Source organism: Rhinolophus hipposideros, assembly GCF_964194185.1.
Source record: "Rhinolophus hipposideros genome assembly, chromosome: 11".
Lineage (NCBI taxonomy): Eukaryota > Metazoa > Chordata > Mammalia > Chiroptera > Rhinolophidae > Rhinolophus > Rhinolophus hipposideros.
The window spans coordinates 17,690,189-17,714,470 of record NC_138057.1 but is presented as its reverse complement, the minus strand read 5'-3'; the positions used below and the strand labels follow the sequence as shown (position 1 = coordinate 17,714,470).

The window sequence follows — 24,282 nt, the reverse complement described above, 5'->3', positions numbered from 1 at the left end:
TGCTGGCGATGGTGCATAGCTTCCCAAGGGGAGGACTTCAAAGGTGACTGTGGTGATATTCACCAATCAGGTAAATAGCACTTTTTCTAGGACTAGTTCACGAACTCAATTGTCCAACCTTGTACATACATATATGTATACATACATATGTATCTGTATGTAACTGCCCATATCAAAAGTGACCTAAACGTGAGTTCATACTGATGTTTCCAACTCTAACCCATTACTACTTGTGTCATTTTCAGATCCCACTCCAACAGTGAAACACCTTGCTCCTACTGTCTGCCAGTTCCAGCATATTTGTGTAGCAGTATCGGAATTGCTAAATCATATCCCTGTGGAAAATAACTTTACCAACTAGAATAGAGTGCTAATGTACCGTGCGTTTTACTGTAAGTCTTAGAGACTCTGCTCATTTCAAAGTTATGTGGTTTGTCCACTGATTTTTAACTTTATTTTACTGCATTTTTCTATCCAGGTTTACTTCTTTTTCTGGGTTGTCAGTCACGATGCTGAAATGATGATAAAGGGAACAGAGGGTGTATATGAGAAATTTCAAATTCCTTGAGATCATAAAATAAATGTGTATGTGCATACATTTATAATAAAGCCTTGACTAAGCAGAAAAGCTGATATTAGATTGCAGATAGCAAATAGTATGAAAAATGTTTATGTATAAATGAGTCCCACCAATATATGTAAAAAAGTAAGGTTGGATGGAAGTTGTGGGCTTTATAATAAAATATTTCTCTCCCTTTTAATGTTCTGTTCTCAGCAAAATAAGTACATCTTCTGTACCTTTAACTTTCTGCCACAGCTATTGTTTATATTATATATTATGATGTATATTATATTTTATATGTGTGATTTAGTCTCAAAAATCAGGTAATACAAATATTAAAACATAAATATCACAGGCATGTCATGCTAATTCATCTTATGAAATGTTCCACAGAACTCCCATCAACAGTTTGATTATCAGTGAAGTATCTGATTTTCTTGAGGTAGTCCTTATATTAAAATTGTTAATAAAAAAAGTGAGAGATGTGATTCTGAGATAGCACATTCAAAATCATCCCCCCAGATTTCCTGCTTTTCCTTATGTTACCTTTACTCATTGTTTTTTCTTGCTTCATTTACTTTCTAATTTTGTTGGCTGAGTGTCCATTTGACTCATCAGAAGTAAAATGTTATTGTCTTCATCAGATTCGTAAATTACTAGTTGACTTTAGACATTAAAATAGTTACTGTACTTGAACTAGAAAATGACATTTTGGTGCTCAAATTTATAGAACATAATCACTGGAAAAGCTTTTCAAACAAAACAAATAAACCAACAAGCAAAATACATATCATTTCAGTTTATAGCATGCACGTGATAGTAATAACTCACACTATTGATCTATTATTTTTGGTTCACAAAGCACATACATATTAGACATGGAGAGAATTTAGTATTTATTGAATTAATGACTGAATGAACAAATGAATAATATCTACCTCAACATAATCTCATGTTTGTAATATTTATCCCTCCCTTTAATAATGATAAAGTTGAGGCTCAGAAGGTTAAGTCAGTTACTTGAAGGTACACTGTTAATTAAATACTGAAGTCAGTACAAATCTAGGCCCTAATAATCAAAAGGGTCTATCACATTGCTCTATGTTACTAACGATAACCAACAGTCCTAATACAGTGGCACATAGTAGTTGCTCATTAAATATCACCGCCGGAAAAAAAAAACGAAAGAAAAATGCTAGGTATTTGGAGGAGTACAAATTCCACAAAGGAAAAAAAAAAGTAAGCATTTAATTTGATAAGTGTTTAAATACTAGCTAAGAGCTGCAGAAGATAGCACATAGGCACATCAGAAGTGAATTTTAGAGTTATTTCCACCTTATATCACTGTCATATGAAGTGATAGACTTTGATGCTTTCAATATTTTTGTGGCATTTAGTGTGTTCCTGCAGAAGTTCTTTTTATACATTATTTTTTAATTCTCATGTTATCTTTCCAAAAAGAACCCTCTTTTTCAAGTAGATAACACCAAATTTTCTGAGCATAAGAAACAAGATTTTCTTTCTTTCTTTCTTTCTTTTTTTAGATCTGAAACCTTAATGCTTGCTTCTGGCACTTTTATTTATTTATTTATGTATTTATGTATTTATTTATTTATTTATGAAATTTATTGGGGTGACATTTGTTAGTGAAATTACATAGATTTCAGGTGTACAATTCTGTATTACATCATCTATAAATCCCATTGTCTGTTCACCACGCAGAATCAGTTCTCCTTCCATCACCATATATTTGATCCCCCTTACCCTCTTTTTCCACCCCCACACCCCTTTAATCTCTGGTAACCACTAAACTATTGTCTATGTCTATGAGTTTTTGTTTCTCATTTGTTTGTCTTGTTCTTTTGTTGTTTTTGTTTTATATACCACATATCAGTGAAACCATAGGGTTCTCTGCTTTTTCTGTCTGACTTATTTCACTTAGCATTATACTCTCAAGATCCATCCATGTTGTCACAAATGTTCCTATATCATCTTTTCTTACCGCCGAACAGTATTCCATTGTGTATATATACCACAACTTCTTTATCCATTCATCTATCGAAGGACATTTTGGTTGTTTCTATGTCTTGGCCACTGTAAACAAAGCTGCAATGAACATTGGCGCACACGTGTCTTTATGGATAAATGTTTTCAGATTTTTTGGGTAGATACCCAGGAGAGGGATTGCTGGGTCATATGGTAATTCTATTCGTAATTTTTTGAGGAAACTCCACACTGCCTTCCATAACGGCTGCACCAGTCTGCATTCCCACCAAAAGTGTATGAGGGTTCCTTTTTCTCCACAGCCTCTCCCACACTTGTTACTATTTGTCTTGTTGATGATAGCCATTCTGACTGGGGTGAGGTGATATCTCATTGTGGTTTTTATTTGCATTTCTCTGATGATTAGTGATGTGGAGCATTTTCTCATATGTCTATTTGCCATTTGTATGTCCTCTTTGGAGAAATGTCTCTTCAGGTCCTCTGCCCATTTTTCAATTGGGTTGTTTGTTTTTTTGTTGTTGAGTTTCATGAGTTCCTTATACATTTTGGATATTAGCCCGTTATCGGAGGCACTGTTTGCAAATATCTTCTCCCATTCAGTTGGTTGCCTCTTTATTTTGTTGATGGTTTCTTTTGCTGTGCAGAAACGTTTAAGTTTCATATAGTCCCATTTGTTTATTTTAGCCTTTACTTCCATTGCCTTTAGAGTCAAATTCATAAAATGCTCTTTGAACCCAAAGTCCATAAGTTTAGTACCTATGTTTTCTTCTATGCAGTTTATTGTGTCAGGTCTTATGCTTAAGTCTTTGATCCATTTTGAATTAATTTTGGTACATGGTGACAGATAACAGTCCAGTTTCATTCTTTTGCACATGGCTATCCAATTCTCCCAGCACCATTTATTGAAGAGGCTGTCTTTCCTCCATTGTATGTTTTTTGCTTCTTTGTCAAAAATTGTCTGTCCATATTTATGTGGTTTTATTTCTGGATTCTCAATTCTATTCCATTGCTCTATGTGTCTGTTTTTCTGCCAATACCATGCTGTTTTGATTATTGTAGCCCTGTAGTACAAGCTAAAGTCAGGCAGTGTGATACCTCCAGTATTGCTCTTTTTTCTTAAGATTGCTTTGGCTATTTGGGGTCTTTTGTGGTTCCACACAAATCTGATGATTTTTTGTTCTATTTCTTTATAAAATGCCATTGGGATTTTGATGGGGATTGCATTAAATCTGTATATTGCTTTGGGTAATATGGCCATTTTAACTATGTGGATTCTTCTAATCCCTGAGCACGGAATGTCTTTCCATTTCTTTGTGTCTTCTTCAATTTCCTTCAAAAATGTCTTATAGTTTTCAGCATATAGGTCCTTCACATCATTGGTTAAGTTTATTCCTAGGTATTTTATTCCTTATGCTGCAATTGCAAAAGGAGTTGTTTTTGTATTTCTTTTTCTGAGATTTCATTGTTAGTATATAGGAATGCAATGGACTTTTGTACGTTGATTTTGTAGCCAGTAACTTTACTGTATTCGTTGATTGTTTCTAATAGCTTTTTGGTGGAGTCTTTAGGGTTTTCTATATATAGCATCATGTCATCTGCAAAGAGTGATAATTTAACTTCTTCATTCCCAATTTGAATGCCTTTTATTTCTTTCTTTTGCCTGATGGCTCTAGCAAGGACTTCCAACACTATGTGGAAAAGCAGAGGTGATAGGGGACAGCCCTGTCGTGTTCCTGAATGTAGAGCAAAGGGCTTCAGTTTTTTCCCATTAATTATGAGATTAGCTGAGGGTTTGTCATATATGGCCGTTATTATGTTAAGGTATTTTCCTTCTATACCTATTTTATTAAGTGTTTTAATCATAAATGGATGTTGTATCTTGTCAAATGTTTTTTCTGCATCAATTGATATAATCATATGATTTTTGTCCTTTATTTTGTTTATGTGATGTATCACACTGATGGATTTGCAGATGTTAAACCATCCTTGTGCCACGGGAATGAACCCCACTTGGTCGTGATGAATAATCTTTTTAATGCATTGTTGTATTCGATTTGCTAAAATTTTGTTTAGGATTTTTGCATCAGTGTTCATCAGAGATATAGGTCTGTAGTTTTCTTTTTTTGTGTTGTCCTTACCAGGTTTTGGTATCAGGGTAATGTTGGCCTCATAAAATGAGTTAGGGAGTACTGTCTCTTCTTCAATTTTTTGGAAGAGTTTGAGCAGGATTGGTATTAGATCCTGTTTGAAGGTTTGGTAGAATTCACTAGTGAAGCCATCTGGTCCAGGACATTTGCTTTTGGGAAGGTTTTTGATGACTGATTCAATTTCGTTAATGGTGAACAGTCTGTTTAGATTTTCCAGATCTTCATGGTTCAGCCTTAGAAGGCTATATGTTTCTAAGAACTTGTCCATTTCTCCTAGGTTATTGAATTTGGTGGCATATAGTTCTTCATAGTACTCTTGGATGATCCTTTGTATTTCTGTGGTGTCTGTGATAACTTCCGCTTTTTCATTTCTGATTTTGTTAATTAGTGTCTTCTCTCATATCTTAGTGAGTGTAGCCAAGGGTTTGTCATTTTGTGAATCTTTTCAAAGAGCCAGCTCTTTGTCACATTAATTTTGTCTATTGTCTTTTGTTCTCTATTTCATTTAGTTCTGCTCTGATTTGTGTTATTTCCTTTCTTCTGCTGACGTTGGGTTTCACTTGTTCTTCTTTTTCTAGTTGTTTAAGGTGTAACATGAGGTTATTTATTTGGGATTTTTCTTGTTTCTTGAGGTAGGCCTGTAATGATATAAATTTCCCTCTTAAAACTGCTTTCGCTGCATCCCAAAAATTTTGGTAGGATGTATTTTCATTGTCATTTGTTTCTATGTATCTTTTTTTTTTTTAAAGATTTTATTGGGGAAGGAGAACAGGACTTTATTGGGGAACAGTGTATATTTCCAGGACTTTTTTCAAGTCAAATTGTTGTCCTTTCAGTCTTAGTTGTGGAGGGCTCAGTTAAGCTCCAGGTCCAGTTGCCGTTGCTAGTTGCAGGGGGCACAGCCCACCATCCCTTGCGGGAGTCAAAACCGGCAACCTTGTGGTTGAGAGGACGCGCTCCAACCAACTGAGCCATCCGGGAGCTCAGTGGCAGCTGAGCTCAAGGTGCCGTGTTCAATCTTAGTTGTAGGGGGTGCTGCCCACCATCCCTTGCGGGACTCGAGGAGTTGAACCGGCAACCTAGTGGTTGAAAGCCCACTGTCCCACGTGGGAATCGAACCGGCAGCCTTTGGAGTTAGGAGCATGGAGCTCTAACCACCTGAGCCACCTGGCCGGCCCCTCTATGTATCTTTTGATCTCTCCTCTAATTTCCTCTTTGACCCAGTCGTTCTTTAAAAGTATGTTGTTTAATCTCCATGTATTTTTGTTTTTACCTGCTTTCTTTTTGCAGTTGATATCCAATTTCAAAGCCTTGTGATCAGAGAATATGCTTGGTATGATTTCAGTCTTCTTAAATTTGCTGAGGCTGATTTTATGTCCCAATATATGGTCTATCCTTGAGAATGTTACATGTACACTTGAAAAGAATGTATAGTTTGATGTTTTAGGATGAAGTGCTCTAAATATGTCAATTATGTCCATTTCTTCTAATGTGTCATTTCGGGCTGCTATTTCGTTCTTTATTTTCTGTTTGGATGATCTATCCATAGCTGTCAATGATGTATTTAAGTCACCTAGTATAATGGTGTTTTGGTCAATTTCTCCTTTTAGTTCTGTTAGTAGTTGCTTGGTGTATTTCGGTGTTCCCTGATTGGGGGCATAAATATTGATGACTGTTATGTCTTCTTGTTGTATAGTCCCCTTTACCATTATGAAATGTCCATCTTTGTCTCTTGTTATCTTTTTCAACCTGAAGTCTGTTTCATCTGATATCATGATGGCCACACCTGATTTTCTCTGGATACCATTTGCTTGGAGTGTCAATTTTCACCCTTTCACTTTGAGTCTATGTTTGTCCTTGTAGCTGAGATGTGTCTCTTGGAGACAGCATATGATTGGATTTAGTTTTTTGATCCAATCTGCTACTCTGTGCCTTTTTATTGGTGATTTCAGTCCATTTACATTTAGGGTGATTATTGATACGTGAGGATTTCCTGTCATTCTGAGTTTTCTGGTAAGGCTGTGTCTCCATTGTTTCTTTGCCTTTTTGTTGTTGTCTATTATTTCTGTGTGGTGGTATTCTATGATGTTTCCCTCTGTTTCTTCTTTTATTACAATACATATTTCAGTTCTGGATTTTTTTTGAGTGGTTACCCTTAAGTTTATGTAAAAGAAAGTTTGATATTTAGAGTATTCCATTTTCTGCAGCACGCTTACTTTCTCCATTCCCATGTTCTGGTTCAGGCCTTTGCTTTCCCCCTTTTATGTTGCCACAAATTGTCCCTGTTGAAGGTCGTCGAATAGCCTCCTTTAGTATTTCTTGTAGTGCAGGTCGTGTATTAGAAAATTCCCTCAGCTTCTGTATGTCTGGAATGGTCTTTATTCCTGCTTCATATCTAAAGGATATCTTTGCTGGATATATTACTGTTGGCTCATAATTTCTCTTTTTCAATAGTTTGAGTATTTGGTTTCACTCCCTCCTGGCTTGTAGAGTTTCTGCTGAAAAATCTGATGATAATCTAATGGGCTTTCCTTTGTAGGTTACCTTCTTCTTTTCCCTGGCTGCCTTGAGGATTCTTTCTTTGTCGTTGATTTTAGACAGCTTCAATATAATGTGTCTTGGAGAAGGCCTGTTGGGATTGAGGTAATTAGGTGTTCTATTTGCTTCTTGGATTCGAGGATCCAGTTCTGTCCACAAGTTTGGGAAGTTCTCATCAACAATTTGTTTGAATATATTCTCTGTTCCCTTCTCTCTTTCTTCTCCTTCTGGTATGCCCATTATTCTTATATTGCTCTTTCTGATAGAGTCAGAAAGTTCTTGTAGAGTTCTTTCATTTCTTTTAAGTCTCAAGTCTCTTTCTTCTTCCATCTGTGTAATTTCCAGGTTTCTATCTTCGATGTCACTGATTCTTTCCTCCATCTGGTCAACTCCACTACCTAAGGTGGTTATTTCATTCTTAGTTTCTTCTATTGAGTTCTTAATCTCCAGAAATTACATTTGGTTCTTTTTTAAAATTTCAATCTCTTTCGTAAAATGCTCATGTTGTTCTTTGATTGCGTGTCTGAGTTCATTAAATTGCCTTTCTGTGTTTTCTTGCATCTCATTGAGTTTTTTTAGAACTGCAATCTTGAATTCTCTGTCATTTAAGTCACATATTTCCATATCTTTAAGTTCCTTTTCTGGAGACTTTTCACTTTTTTTCTGAGCTGTCTTGTTGCCTTGGTTATTCATGGCAATTACTCATTTATTATTTCTCTTCCTAGACATCTACAGGAGTGGCTTCTGCAACAGGTTGATATGAAGAGGTCTTTCTTTTGTTTTCCAGTACTTTTTGGTAGAATGTTTTATTTTCTCTCCGACTGCAGCCTTTTTTTCCCTCTCTCACACAGTAGTGCTATGTTTTCTCTGCACTATTCCAGCTTCTCACACAATGGGGGGATTCTCTGGAAGACGGGGTTCTTCTCTGTTAACAGTTCGCCTGGGTCATAGAGCGCGACGTCCCTGTGGGGATGCGGAGAGCTTTTGAAGTTCCAAAGCTCTTTCTGCACCCGATTCAGAGCCTGCATGTTTCAGCACTTCCGTTTTCTCCTGCAGGGATCTGCCCAGATAGGTGTGGCCAGGGGCAGGGTGAGTTGTGCGAGGTGGCTCAGAGCAATGTTGGCGACCACCACCACAGCCGGTCCTGCTTTCACAGCTTCCTCTCCTTTGCTGGAACTAGTTGGCTGCGAATCTGTGTCTGCGGTCCACAGTTCTCAGAACAGCAAATATTCTGCTACTGTTCTGCTTCTAGCACCGCGCGGGTGAGGGTGGGGCGAGCTCTGGGAGGGTAGGGAGGGGGCGGCTAGTGTCAGTGCTTAAACCACCATTTTCAGCCTTCTTCTGTGAGTCTTTTCTTCGAGGTCTCTGCCATGAGCATTGGGTTCAGCCATGTTATATGCTGCCCCCTCAGCCCTGTGGGCCGTAAGTGGAGCCCTAGCAGTCCTAGTTCCTCCCTCTCCCGCAGCTGTGGTAGTTCTGGGATGCAGAGAGCTCGGAGCACTGAGCTAGGTCTGCGTCCTGCACCCGCGCAGTTCTGTCTTGGCACTTCTCCCTTCCCTCCTCCCCCGCTCACGTGATTCTCCCACCTTTAGGTGAATTCAGTAGTGGGCCTCTTCATCTTTCCTGTCTGCTCTGCAGGGAGTCCTTTGTGGAGTTATTCTTGTTCGATTAGTTGTAAATTCCAGGGGAGCTTTAGAGAGGCTCACCTCATGCCGCCATTTTGATCGCTTCTCCATTTTTTTTCTTTGCACATATTTGTGTATAGGAAGGGGAATTCTATTTCTGTTTTGTTTTTCGTTCCCCTACTCCTGATTTTAGAAGCTAACATTGATGATCATCGAATTTTGAAAGATAAAAATACCACAAAGATAATAATTTAGAAAATGAAAGTGAAAAATTAAATCAACTTCTGCCCTTTACACCTCTCTGGATATAACCACAGTTAACATATGAGTTGATTCATTTATTTTTCTATGCATGTACTATGACTGGATTCATGATTGATTCATTGGTCTAAGTTTGAAACAACATTGAGTCCACAAACAAACTCTCTACCCCCTACTAACTACAAGTAATGGCTAGTTGATGATACTTTGTTATAATAATCTCTTTGAGCAAACTATCAAACTGAAGCTTTGCTCAACTTTCCCACATTGATTCACTGTCTCAAGTAGCTCACTAATTCATTTTTTCCCTCATCTCCATAGACACTGTCCTAATGCACCATCAGCTACAGGCGGAGTCTCCAAAATGGTCTCCTTTACTTCACCATCCCATTCTGTGCCTGATTCATCCTCCTCAGTGTCTCAAGTGTAATCTTATAATACAAACCGAATGATGTCACTTTTCTGCTTAAAAGTCTGATATTTGCTTATGTTTACAGAATTAAATACAAATTCCTTGAGATGGCTTTAGCAGAGCCTCTGAGACCCTAACTCACATCTTCTCAGCTTCACCTCTGATTCCAGCCTGGATGCAATGGGCATTCTGAATTTGACTCACATTAGAACAGTAGAATCTCATCTCAAATGAATACCACGTATTTTTTACTTTTTGCTCCAGGACTTCTCCAATGACACAGCTGGGAATGGGATCCTACTTGTTAAGCTCATACATGGAGCCACCACATTTATGAAAATTAACTCTGAGAGCATTCCTCAATTAGTGAGGAATGGAAACCTATAAATGCTTTCCTCAGTTGTTCTTCTGGGAGACATACATTCTGTGTGTTCCTTAGATACCAGGATCAAGCCCCAGTGTGCCAAATCTATGACATAAAGATGCACCTTCTGAAAATTTTTTAATTTTTATTTTTTCTACTGTAGTTTCTTTTCTTTTTTCTCTCTCTCTGTCTCTCTTTCTCTCTCTGTCTCTCTGTCTCTGTCTCTCTTTCTTCTCCTTCTTCTTTTTTATTAGTTACAGATGTACAAAGCAATATAATAGACATTTATACCCCTCACAAAGTGATAACCACCTCCTCCAAGTTGTTACCTCTGTGACATCTTATATAGCTATGACAATACCATTGCCTATCTTCCTTATGTTATACTCCACCTCCCGTGACTATATATTTAATTATAGTTAACACAGAATATTACTCAGCTTCAGATGTACAGCACGTTGGTCATGAATCTACACAGTCTATGAAGTGATCCCCCTGATAAGTCCAGAGCCCATCTGGCACCTTACATGATCTTTACAACATTGTTGATTATATTCCCCATACTGTAAAATGAACCTTTCTATAGACTTTTTCCCCTTCCCCCATTTTGCTCTTCCACTAGTACTCTGGGATTATCTCCTTGACTGAACCTTTGCTTTTTGGTAGAACACAAGCTAAGTCATATAGTACTAGATTCTTCTTGTGGGCGATTTAGGATGAGGAGACATTGGAAATGGAAGCTTCGGGCAATCTGAGATCCCTAAAGCACAGGAAAGGTATGGGTCAATCATGGGCATTTCTTCGCATTCACATGCCCAGTGATAACAGTGAATAGCAGTTTTGGTAACCATGGCCTGATGATAGCGAGGTAGCCAAGGGTTCAGCCTGCTCTGGGATTCAGGTCTGCACCACCCCACTAGGCTAGAAACCTAGCTGAGTAGGAGTGCTGGCTGAGGGAGAGGAAAACTGAATATGGATGGTGGAGGAAGGAGATAATAAATATCGATCATAACTTCAGGACTAGTCACAGCAGTGAAGACTGCAGCTTAGTGTATTAATTTAATATATATCTATTAACTCATGTAGAGAGACTGGCTGACCACCACCTTGAAGACTTAGAGAAAAATGGGACTTATTGTAGGGCATCCATGTATCTCCGTGACTGTATGAATTGCTTCTGGATTCCCGACTCACGTCCTCCTTACCCTTGTCTCTGATTTCAGTGCACATGCAGTGAATAGTTTGGCTTACCTCATGCTGACCTCTTTTCTCAAGCACTGGATGTTTGGCATTTTTGCCCTTGTTTTTTCCCAGTGTCACAGTTGGCTTTGTGAAGTCCTTTGTTCAAGCAGGTATGCTCTGTCTGGAAGTATGTAGGAATTTTTATACCCCAAAATAAATCTCAACTAATGTGGGATATAAGCTATAGATGGAAATCATCCATCCTCAGGTAAACAATTGCAAAAGGCATTCTACATCCTCTTGAGAAGATTCCAGGCAGCATTGAGTGCCAGTTGCCTACAACAGTGATTTTAACAATGTGTCTGTGTATTCACTTCTCCACTTTCCCTCATTCTTCCCAGTCCCTCACTCCTGCTCTCTGTTTACAAGTTCTTGCCTCAGGCACTATTTTTGGGCAAACTCAAGCTAAAAAACAAAACTTCTTAAGTTCCAGTAAGTCTCTATTTTTTATTTTCTATCCTGTTTTATTCTGCATCTCCTTGCTGCTTCCCTGATATAAGTCAAGCCAATAAGAAGGTGACAATGCTTCCGGCAGAAGTTGCTGTGGGCAGCTCTGAGGAGAGAAGCCCAACTTAGTCCTGCGGTATTAGGAACAGCTTCTTGAGTCAAGTATTCCTAGACTTGAGTCTTGAACAATGAGTTATCTGGATTAGATGCATGGACCAGGAGAACAGGAACATTTTAAAAAGAAAACTACAAATGCAAAGGCAGAGAAATATGAGTAAATAGTGTATGTTTGGGGAAATGCAAATTTTTTTTATATACCTTGCAAGAAGTGCATCATGTGTGAGTGGAAAAAATATGGCAGTTGTCATTTTTCCTTCTCTCTCTCTCTCTTTTTTCATCCGTTATCGCTAATCCTTCTGAAAGTACATTATCTTTTCTTTACTTCCCATGTTACTGTCTTAGTCCGAACCACCATCAACTCTCTATGGACGTCTGAAATACAGTATTCCCCCCTAATCCGCAGTTTCGCTTTCTGCAGTTTCACTTACTTGCAGTCAACCACAGTCTGAACGTACTAAATGGAAAATTCCAGGAAGAAACAATTCATAAGTTTTAAATTGCGCACCATTCTGAGTAACGTGATGAAATCTCGTGAGGTCTCTCTCTGTCCTGCCCATGGCATGCAGTATCCCTTTATCCTGTGTACCCAAGCTCTAGACGCTCCCTGCCCCACTGGTCATTGAGTAGCCTTTTGGATTATCTGGTTGACTGTCGTGGTATCGCTGTGCTTGTGTTTAAGTAACTCTTATTTTACTTAATAATGGCCCCAAAGTGTAAAAATAGTGATGCTGACAATTCAGATATGCCACAGGGAAGCTGTAAAGTATGTCCGTTCAGTGAAGAGGTGAGTACAGTACAATAAAATATTTTGAGAGAAAGACCACATTCACATAAATTTATTACAATATATTATTACAATTGCTCTATTTTATTATTAGCTATTATTGTTAATCTCTTACTGTGCATAATTTATAAATTAAACTTTTTCATAGGTATATGTGTACAGGAAAATGCATAGTATATATAAGATTTGGTACTAGCTGTGGTTTCAGGCATCCACTGTGGGTCTTGGGATGTATCCCCTGCAGATAACGGGGGACGGCTGTACCCTTGTAACTGGCCTCCCTGCTTGTATTCTTGTGCCATTAAACTTTAGTCTTCACACAGCAGCCTAAGTGATCTTTGGAACATGTGAACAAAATGACGTTAGTCCCCTGCATATAATCATTCAGTATCTTCCCATTGCACTAAAGTGGAGCTCAAACTCCTTGCCAAGAGCTACTTGCCTTAATACAAGATATGGGCATTGCCCACGATTTCACCTCATTTTTTTTTAACACTCCAAGAATCCTTCTTACTCAGGGCCTTTACATTTACTATTCCCTCTGCCCAAAATGCTCCCCTCCAAATCTTTATAATTGGCCCTTTCTTACCTTTAAGTTCTCAGCAAAAATATCATCTCCTCAGTTACCTTCACCTCCTCAATCACATTCTTGTTTTATATTGTTCGGAACACCCATGATTATGTGAATTATCTTATGTACTTGTTTAATATCTCTCTGCCACCACAACCACATGCTTTTCACAAGCAAGAATGTGCTGTGTGGTCTTCATCTTGCTCTGTGTCCTGGGAGACTGACCTATTAGAGATGCATCAGCTGGCCTCTCCTGCCCTTTGGCTTCCAGTTGAGTTTAAGTGGAGATCAGAGGAGATCAGAGGGCAAAAGGAAAGGTTCTGTGGTACCCGTGTTTTCCATTGAAGGCTAGGGCAGTCCTCTCCTACAGCTCTTGGATTCCATAACTACTCCCTCTCCCTGATGATTTAGGCCTACAGGTGATAAAGTTCGGCACTGGGGTTCTCTTCTTGTTTTTCTGAGCCATTAGTTGCTAGCCCCAGGGTGCTTCAGTTTCCCCTACCCTGTCAACAGCTTTTACAAATAGATTGTTACTAAACTCTTTTTAATTATCTGTTTCAAGTATGCCATCTCTTTCTTTCTGGGACCTTGAATTTTGTTCTCCAAAGTACAGTACCACCCGTACCTAGCACAGAGTATGGTACAGGTAAAGTTCAACATTGAATGAATAGAGGAATAATTGGGCATGTTGGCTCTTCAATCAGAATCCATTGAACTGCAAGCTCCCTTAATATTTTAAAACGAGGATTCTATTTTTAAAACTAAATTTTTTCAGAGTGTTCCATTTTTCAATCTAACCTAAAATATAGTGAAAATGGGCATGGATATTTTTCATTAAAGAAAGGATCATATGTTCAGTTTTTGGAAATAAAATGTATATATTTTTAATATTTGCTATTTTCTGGAATCTAAATCATGGAACACACCATAAACAACATCTATTGTACAGATGAATAAACTGAGGGTCAGACCTAAAGAGATTTGTTTAACGACACTATGGTACAGGAACCAGTTTTTCCTTTCAGGTTTTTGTTCTTTTGATGATATTACCCTGTTTCATCAATTACTAAGTGAATCCTCAAATAACACTTACCCAGAGTCACCTTTCCATGCTTTTCTCCATTTGTACAAAATTGCCATTTCATTCTGGTAACTAGTCTCTTTCCTTATAATTCAAAAAAGATTTGGGAAGCAGCCACCACTGAACTCAGTTTTTCACCAGACCTGCACCCTCAGAGGCCCAGGTAAACTCTGGATAGCACTGAGCATTCTCTCCGTAGGGTCTCTGGTCTCCTAGTAGAAGGAGGAAGCTGTGGCAGTTTACCCACAGCTCCTGCACCACGTGATTACCTGCCAGGTGGCTCCTCACTCTTAGTTTCTGTAGGGTCAGTCCTCCCCCGAGGTCCAGTTCTCTCAGTCAACCCTGTAAGTTTGTACAGTATAGTTAGATGCAGGAATCATCTAAACAAGATCCTTCTCATTTTAAGTAATTTGCTGTGTCTTATCAGGGCCTACTTGTGGGCAAGAATTGCATGGTAAATGCTTTGAATCCTTAGAACCCAGCAGTGCTTTGATGTGTAGTAATCAATCATTTAATTTTATTGAGTAAAGAAGGAAATTCTTCAAATCTTGAAATTCATACCAGCATTGTCAAAGTTTTAACGATACACTAGCTCATTCTAAGCATGTTCTGGATTGTCAAGCTGAAAAAGGAATTAAAAAACTTGGATTAATTCAATAAAATTACACATTATAGTTATAACGATATATGTATGAGAAGGAGAGATGAGGACAAAGAATATTGAAAATAGATTGTTTTTAAACAAAAAACTCGTAGACACAGACAACAGTATGGTGATTACTACAGGGAAAGGGGAGTGGGAAGGATGAAGAGGGTAAAGGGGGTCAAATATATGGTGACGGAAGGAGACTCGACTTTGGATGTTGAACACACAATGCAATAGATAAATGATGTATTATAGTATTCGGCACTTGAAACTTATAGAATCTTATTAACCAATGTTATCCCAATAAATTTAGTAAAATTAAGTAAAATCAAATTCTATCTTAAAAAGAAAGAAAATAGATTGTTTTACTGTAGTAAAATTACTGGATAACGTTAATTTCCTTTGCTTTTAAACAATATTATTTTAAAAGGATATGTGAAATGAAAAAAGGTTCGAGGAAGAAAACTTGGAAGGAAATGATAGGTGAATAACAATAATGGTTAAAGAGCTGGGATAAGGAGCGTTAGAAATCAAGTGGTTTCTGGCTTGCAGAATTTGAAAAGAGCCTCACGTGAGAAGGCTGATCTACGAAGGATGGTGATCATCTCCATTAGGGACCAAACAGAAGGCAACAGGCTTAAGTTACAGCATGAGGGATTTAGATAAGAGAAAAGAAAAAATTTTCAGACAGTGAGATTTGGTAGACACTGGAATGTGTAACTGGGTAAGCTAGTGGAATTTCCTTTTCTAGAGGTCTTTTAAAAATAGAATAGCATCTCATCTGCCTGAAGGATGGACTCTATTTGACCTTTTAAAATGTCCACTGAAGCTAGAAAGTACTCCACACCTTAGAGAAGAAAGAAAGCTTGAATGATCCGGGGTAGCTTGAGTATTGAAAATAGGACTAGGGGGATTGGGAAGTGATGGCTAAGCAATATGAGGATTCTTTCTGGGGTGATTAAAAGGTTCTAAAACTGACTGCAGAGATGGTTGCAAAACTCTGTAAATGTACCAAAACCATTCAGTTGTATATTTTAAATGGATGAATTATGTTATTTTTATTATGTCTCAATAAAGCTGTTACTAAAAAAATTGGATTACCAGGGTCCAATACATAGTATTACTCAACTATTGGTTTTTCCCCCGATATTTTTATTACATTTATTGGGGTGACATTGGTTAACAAAATTATATTGGTTTCAGGTGTACAATTCTGTGACACATCATTGATGTATTGCATTGTGTGTTCACCACACAAAGTTAATTAATTCTCTTTCTGTCACCATGTACTTGACCCCCTTTTTCTCTCTGCTACCATCTCCCCTTCTCCCTTTACCCTCTGGTAACAAAAGAATAAAAAAAAAAAAGAAAATAGGGTAAACCCATTTTATATTTAATTTGATTTATATATGTCACATATGTAAATTATAACTATTACAGTTCTTTTTTTGTTTTGGTTGAGTGTTTTCTTTTTTAAGGTCTGCAGGTTAGGGTCTAAGTAAAAATATTGCAGGGAGGGAAGGAGAAACTTATCTTACGTTGCAGCATATTTTTATAAGGACATAGGCAAAGAAAGAAGGATATTTTGGACATCTTTGATTTTGATTTCACTTTGTATTCTAAATAAAAATCCCCAGCACTGTCTTTTCTGTTGGTTTCAATATATTTAGGATAAAAATTTAAGAATTAATTTAGTCTAAATGTTTCCTACAGTGTTTTTGGCATGACTGCTCTCCAAAACTAGAAGAGGTTCTCTGTATTTAATTTCCTCCCAGGAAGTTTACGTTCAGAAGTCCAAGAGTGAGGTCAAGTTTTGGGTTGCCGGAAATGGTAATGTCCTTTACTGTCTGAGCACCCAGACAACCCTTAATGAAACATCCTACTTTGTGGACATTGGTAAGGATTAAAGTGCTTTAACTATTTCCTCTTAATTTATGATCTGTGATTTCTATATTCAGTCTTTTAAAACTCAGAAATAAAATTATATGTAACTAAGTGCTATATTCTCCATAGTCAGCTAAACTGTAGCTTTCCTGTTATAGATGATATCCATCTTTTTCCTTTCTGAAAACCAAAATGTACTACAGTCCAAAAGGGATGTAAGCTTTAGAACTCATTATTTACCTCAAGCAAAAATAATTTCAAGGTATTCCAAACTTGATTTCTTTCTAATTCTGTTCCAGTTGAACTGAGGACAGTTACAGGTTAGAGCAGTGAATCATAATATCTCATATTCAGATAGTTCTTCATATTTGTCAAAGTATCTTACTTATCTAATCTCTAATTTGATCTCAGTAAGAACCTCATGCATATCACGATCTTCTAGATGAGAAAATGGAGTCTCAGTAAAGAGATGTAACGTGCCCAAGATCACAAAACTAGAAAATGCAGAACTGGAACACTTCTGATTTCAAAGCCTGTGTCTTTTCCACTGCATCGTGTTACGTTGTCTGAAAAATCTGTCATTTCCTAGTGTTTTATTTTTGTAACCATTGACAAGATCTTTGTGTCTGATTTATTCTGAACTTGGAGACTGTGACACTAAATGGAAAGTTGTGCTAGCATTTTCATGGAATAAAACATGACAAAGTTTTTAAAAATTCTGCCATTCCACGTAATTCCATGTATATTTCTGATAGGGTACTCCATATGAAGATTACTACCTATTCTAATTCGTGGTAACTATCATTATTAAACAACATTTTTTTTCATTACAAAACTTACTTTAATTATTGCAACAGTCTGTGACAGGATATTGAAAACAACTCCCACAATCCCTGGTTCTCTGTCCCGGGTGTTTTTGAGGGTATGGTGGCTTTATTTCCTTCCCTAACAGTTCGGAAGTTTGTTTAATACTGACTCAGAGGAAGCATTCTAGCTGAATCCTCACATGGTCTTGTTTATAGCTCCGGAGTGCACATAATAGATAAGCTACTGACTTCCACAAGACCCCCACGCTTCCTGGGTGTGTGGGTGGGTGTGCTTGCGCCTGTGAATTAAGGTTGTGCAATCAGCCTGTTAGTCGAATCTGGTTGCAAAGTCATTTTACATCTCTTAAACATTTTTCTAGCAAACCTAATTTCATGAAGCAAAAATCACTGTATTGCATGGGAGGTACGCTGGTAACTAATAATTAACACTGAAAAGCCCATGAGTTTATAACAAGATAAAACCTGATATTGAGGCAGGGAGTAGAGAAATTTGCCTAAGGAAACATTGTGAAATAAAGCTGCAAATGGCAATAGGTGAATACTGTTCCATCTGCAGGATTTCTTTCCCTGATTGTGATTATAACTACCACTTTTAGAGAGTCTAGTATGTGGCAAGAATTTTGTTAGGTCGGCATCATTTTATTTATTTCTAATGGTAACCTTGAAAGATAAATATGGCTAAAGCACTTTTATAGAAGAAAGATCAGAAAATTCACAGGAATGTGTGGCACTGATGGTAAATGAGAGAGAGTGCTGAAGGCATTCAGGGCTGTTTGACTCCAAAGACCCATTATATTTTTTCCAGAAATTTCTCCTTTTTTTAATTTCCTGATGTTAGGGGGTTAAGACTAGAAATGTTTGGAGGAGGGAGATGGTGGACTGAGAATAGCTTCATTAAACTCTTGACTATTTTAGGGAAGGTGGATCCAAGGCAGAAATGTCACATAGACTTCACATCATTCTTACCTGAAAATGGAGAATATATACATGACCATGTATGTAATATGTCCTGGGCATAGTGCCGAAGCAATTAAACCCACCACGAACAAGTATTGAACATTAAAAATCCCCAAACAGATTTTTTTCTACCAACTCTTCACATCAAAACTAGGCAACCTTTACCATCTCAAGATAGTGCTTACCAAATGTGGGCATTTTGGGGTAACTTTTAGTTGTAAAAGCCATCATAATTCTTTCCCTTTACTCTCTCATTTCAGCTGCTGCTGCTGGTCCTGAATTATCAGGCATGCCACACATCACTTTTGCAGTGGATAGCTTTATTTTTCCAAAGTACATGGAATGGAGTTTGTGGGGATGTAGATTGCAAGCACTAAAAGACCCAAATGAATGTGGAAGAATGACCACAAGGCACCACACGTGGGTGTATTTATCCGTTTGTCTCATTACTAATAGGTTTTAGTTCCGAAAAATATCCGGAAGGATTTAGTTTTGGGGAAGTGGAGAGGGAGAAGGAATGGAATCAAGATTTTTAAAATTTTCAACAATGTATTTGAGCTTACAATTGATATGTTCTATTTTATTTACATCAGAATCAGGATTTCTTAAGGGACAGTTAAAAAAAGATTTTTGTATCACAGTTCATAGGCCTTAGAAAGTTGATTTTGAAATTTATTTAGTATGTTGACAAGAAGACCTTTTCTTATAAAGGAAATCGGAATCGAAAGTTTAAATATTAGTTATTAAAACAGGAACTGAGACTTTTTTGGGCTGGAAATGTGTTTATCTTGGTGGCATATGCTCTGCTCCATTTGCAAGCTAATTGTGTTGTATAGTTCTGTCTGAGGTTCTGCTCCTTAAATTGGTCACATTTGGTTGATAGAGGATAAATGAAGCTCCTTTTCACTCTTTTCAGAGATAGCATAGGATAGTGGTGAAGATACTCAGTTCTGGAGTCAGATTGCTTGGGTTAAAATCTAAGCTCTGCTTCTATCAAGTTTTGTGATCTTGGGGAGGTTAGTTAACCTCTCTGTGCTTCAGTGTATTTGTAAAATGGGGACTATAATAATATCACCTAACTTGTGGGGTTCTTATGAAGATTAAAATAAAAGAATCATGATAAGCACCTGGCACATAGTACTCAATAAATAGAATTAAAAAAAATTACATATAGTACTATTTACCTTTTTGGTGTATACTTCAACAAGTTTTAATACATGCATAGATTACTATAACTACCAACATATTAACCCAATAGGATACAGAAAAATTTCAATACCCCAAAGAATTACCTTATACTTTCTCTTTGTAGTCAGACAATAATATCCCCCACCCCCAACCCAGATCCTAGCCCCTGGCCACCACTAATGTGTTTTCTGTCGCTATATTGCCTTTTGACAGAATGTCTTATAAGTGGGATCAAACTGTGTATAATCTTTTGAGATTGGCACCTTTCACTTCGCATCATATCTTTGTGGTACAACCTAACTTACATGGGATCTTATCTGAAGAGCTTACTTTGTGGAAAAAGGTTTAAATGAAGGTTTTTTTGTTCATTTGTTTTTTTAGGATAATTTAAGGGAAGGAAAAAAAATCAGATTAATATTATCCAAAAGGAGAGTTTGGCTTAGTATGACACAGGAATTTTTCAGAGTTATCAAAATATTAAATAGGATCATCTTCAAGAGGAAATTATTTCCTTGTCATTAAGGGCATAGAGACACAAGCTGAAGGGCCATTTGGAAGATAAGGTATAGAAAAATGAAAGAGTCAAATGTAAATTAACTAAGAAAAAAAGTGTTGATAATGTGGTATATGGTGTATTTGGGGGGAAGCTTGGAGTGAGGCAAGGTGTTGACAGGTCACAGGCAATCCCAAATAATCTGTAAATGTAACCATATTAGTTCTGTGTCATACGGGTGTAAGTTAACCATTGTTGAGTACAGAGGGGACTTGGACCCTAATTAGCTCCCACCGGAACTGCATACATGGGGAGGTTAGGCAGCAGCTATCATGAAAGGGAGAGAAGAGACCACATCTTGACCAAGATTGGGAGAGAGAGTGATGAGGTGGGGATAGCAAGAATGAAAGAAGGGAAGGAGCTGGGTAGAGGCTGAGTAGACAAAGCTGCACCGGTAAGGTTGGAGTTGAAGGTCAAAGCAGTGTATATTTGATCCCAGAGGCAATAAATATCATGATATTTTCAAATATCATATATATTTTTACACACATTATATAGTATTACGTATGTGAATGTATGTTTTTAACTTGATCCATCTTTATTTTGCCACTCAGTTAACTTGCTCCTAAAAAAATTGAAAGATTACCATGCCAGCTATGATTTTCTGTGCATGGCCTAGGGTAATTAATAGGCTATTTCATTTAAACCTTGAGTCAATACTCTGGGGAAGAAATTATTTTTCCATTTTATAGATGAGAAAACTGAGGTTCTGAGAGGTGAAGTGATTTACCCAGAGAAACAGAGATAGTAAATGAAGGTAGAACCAAATTTTGTTCTCAGGAATGTCCATTTCCAGAGTCTAGGCCTTTGCCTTTCCTGGGCTTTTGCCTTTACTCTGCTTTCACATGGTGATGAGAATACTGGATTGGAGTCTTCTTTCTGTTTGAAAATCCATGATCCAATTTTTAAAATGAGGGAAAACAATATCTTATATTTTATTTTATGTTTTAAATTTGTATTGGGGAATAGTGTGTTTTTCCAGGACCCATCAGCTCCAAGTCAAGTCAAGTTTTCAATCTAGCTGTGGAGAGCACAACTCACTGGCCCATGTGGGAATCGAACTGGTGACCTTGGTGTTATGACCACCGTACTCTAACCAACTGAGCCAACCGGCCCCCCCAATAATATCTTATAAAGTATATTCTACGATAATATTTCTCTCTATGTGTTTGCTATTATTGCTGGTGATGGTGATACTTTGTATCCACAGTCACTAATGGGACACAGCAAGACTTTTAGGAAGGGAAAGCTAGGCTACGGAAAGGTGTTAGAATCAGAGGGCCTAAGTTAATATTTCAGCTCTGCTCGTTACAGCTGTTTAATTTCTCTCAGCTCTTCTTTCTTTGGTGAAATCAAAATGGTAATACCACCTGCCCAGGGTTATTATATGGTTTAAATGAGAAAATGTATGAGAAAAGGCCTGGCTGTGCTTATAACATGGTAGGCATTTAATAGGAGTTTGAAGAATTAGAAGAAAATATAATTAAGAAGCACTTCTAATTTCAAGACTAAAGCATAAGAAGAAAGTGTATAGCTTTATTTATTTGGATTGTAGTTAATTTGGGGCTCTGGTTTGTCCTTGGTGATTTTAGAATTGGATACATATGACTATTTTGTTTATATTCAACTCAGTCTTATGCATGTAAGTATCTAGTAAGAATCTAGTTAGATCAACAGCGAATACATTGAATGAATTAAATTTAAATATGGGATGGAATAGGTCAAACCTAAATACATAGCGCCTTTATACTATTCTTATCTTCTTTTAGTGTTCTCGTATTAAGACTAATAAATCCTCCTGGAGATTTCATTACTAAAACTGAAAGAAGTCAAGCTTGGCTGAGAAGTTATTTGTATATGCCTTATTTTAACACATACTCTTTTTCACTTAAACCTCTTCTCTCTGATCTGAGAGAAATGCAAATGTGAGCAGTCAGCAAATCTATGTTGCATTAAACTTCAACCTTCATATAATTTACTAATTGTGGCTGCATGAATCCATTTTTGAGACTGGCATTTTCACTTATTTATTTATTTATTTATTTTTTTGTGGTACTTTTTCTGCTATTCATTTGAGATTCAGTGCAACTCACGAAGTGTATTTGTTGAAAGTTTGCTCCCCTTATATCCCCCAGGCCAGGACACGTTGACACAAGGGATGAAGCCAGGCACACCAAGTGAGGACATCCAAGGTTTGGGAAGCCTGCTAGGAGTCAGTGCCTGGTTGAGCAAAAGAGAAGAGAAGCCAACACTGGTAAAATGGAGAATCGCTGATTATGACAGCAGCCTGCTCAGCTGTACGCAGCCGCCGAGTTGATAAAGCAAGAGGAGAGAGGGCAAGCACTCCAAATTACTGCTGGAAGCTTGGCTGCTTCTCTAAGTCCCAGCTGGTTTCCACCCCTCCTTGCTGCACTGGTGGTGTCCCTTCCATCTTTTTAAAGGCACAGACCACAGCTTCTGATACCAGAAAAAAGAAGCGGGTTTATACAAAGCTTATTTGTTGAAAGTATTCTTAAGAATGACTCTCAGCACGGTATCTGCTCTATTTATTTACATTCTTGGTAGGGATTTTTTTTCCCCTTCTACTCTCCATTCCTCCTTGTACAGGAGAAGCCAAGCTGATAGTTGCTAAAAGACACAAAGTGATGAATTTGATTTTAATCTATTCAGTAAAACTGACAATATAGAATTGAAGTCAATTGCAAAAAATTTAAATTCCATTAATGAAGCAGAGCTCCCAAAAGCCAAACAAGATTTTTTTTTTAACTCCCTTCAGCATAGCTGGCCGGTTGTATAACACACATTTGTTCTAAAATTACTGCAGAAATTACTGAAAAAGCCATGGCAAACATCTCCAGCATCTTCCTAATGAATTAATTATTGCTTTTGTTTTTCTCACAGTATCCTGAGCATTATCAAAATTTCTGTTTAAAAAATAAAAATAACACTATGTTCTATATTATAAGAATTTCTCAGGCACCTCTCACTACATTTGAACCTTACAAGAACCTTACGATATGCATATTATAATTCTCATTTTGCAGTGGAGACAGGATCAGTGAAGTTAAGTGCTTTATCCAAGGACACACAGCCAGTAAACAAATAAAACAAGATTCTCAATTTTTGTACACTGACTCCAGAGTCTAGTTCTCTCTTCGAGCATACAACTTTTGTATAGATGCTGATGATATAGATGATATACACTGAAATAAATCTATTTCCCATGCTATAATAATCTCTTGCCCTCTCCTTGTTTCCCTCATTTCCCATCCCAATTTGTTTAACAAGTCTATCTCAATTCAACCAGGTACAAAATCATTATAATATGATGCAGACACAAAATTCAACAGTAAGAGGGAGCCATGTTATCAAAAAGGTCAGAAACATACAAGAGTATATGGAGGATTTCTGGTCAAAGTGTCAAAGTAGGTAAATACCATGCTTGCCTCCTCTCATGACCACATCAAAATTACAACTAAACTACCAAACTACAGAATAGCCATCATTGAGATTCACCATAGGTCTAGCTGAACAGAAATTCCACCTCTAAAGACATACCAAAAAAGCCGCCTCTAGCCTGGTAGGAGGAGCGGAGATACAGACAGTCTGGTCTCACACCAACATGTGACTGTTAAAAATCAGGAGGGATTTCTCAGTTGTGGAGATACCCCTCTGAAGGAGCGAAGGGTCCCAACCCCACACCAGGCTCCCCATAAGCAGCTGGTCTTGTTTTGTGGCTTGCCCTCTTGAGGTACCTCCAAGCCCAGCGCAGGGGGAGCCCATCTGTGGATTGCTTTGTGGCTCATGCCAGGTGGCCCGGGGCAGGCAAGAGGATGCATCTGGACTGGGCTTGTAGTGGGGCCCCTTGTAGGAGGCCCTGGGGCTGGCATACTCAAAGGCCAGCATTGGACTGAGTGAGACCATCACCCGGCCACATCTGAAGACTGCACAGCCAAAGATCAGACTGGGCAGCCATTGGAGTCCTGCTAAAGCTGATCCTGCTCCATAGGGTCAGCCCCTGCACAATAGCTCCTCCAGTGTAGTCACAGCCAGTTCTCACAGCTAATCA

General features: G+C 37.8%; 1 long non-coding RNA gene across 1 annotated transcript in view; it reads left to right on the top strand.

The window, feature by feature from the left end:
• LOC308504865 overlaps positions 1–24,282 on the top strand; it is a 280,235-nt gene that overhangs the window by 130,174 nt on the left and 125,779 nt on the right. The window contains exon 5 of the long non-coding RNA XR_013994429.1: positions 246–392. This is a non-coding gene — a long non-coding RNA (uncharacterized lncRNA). The remainder of the gene's footprint in view (positions 1–245; positions 393–24,282) is intronic.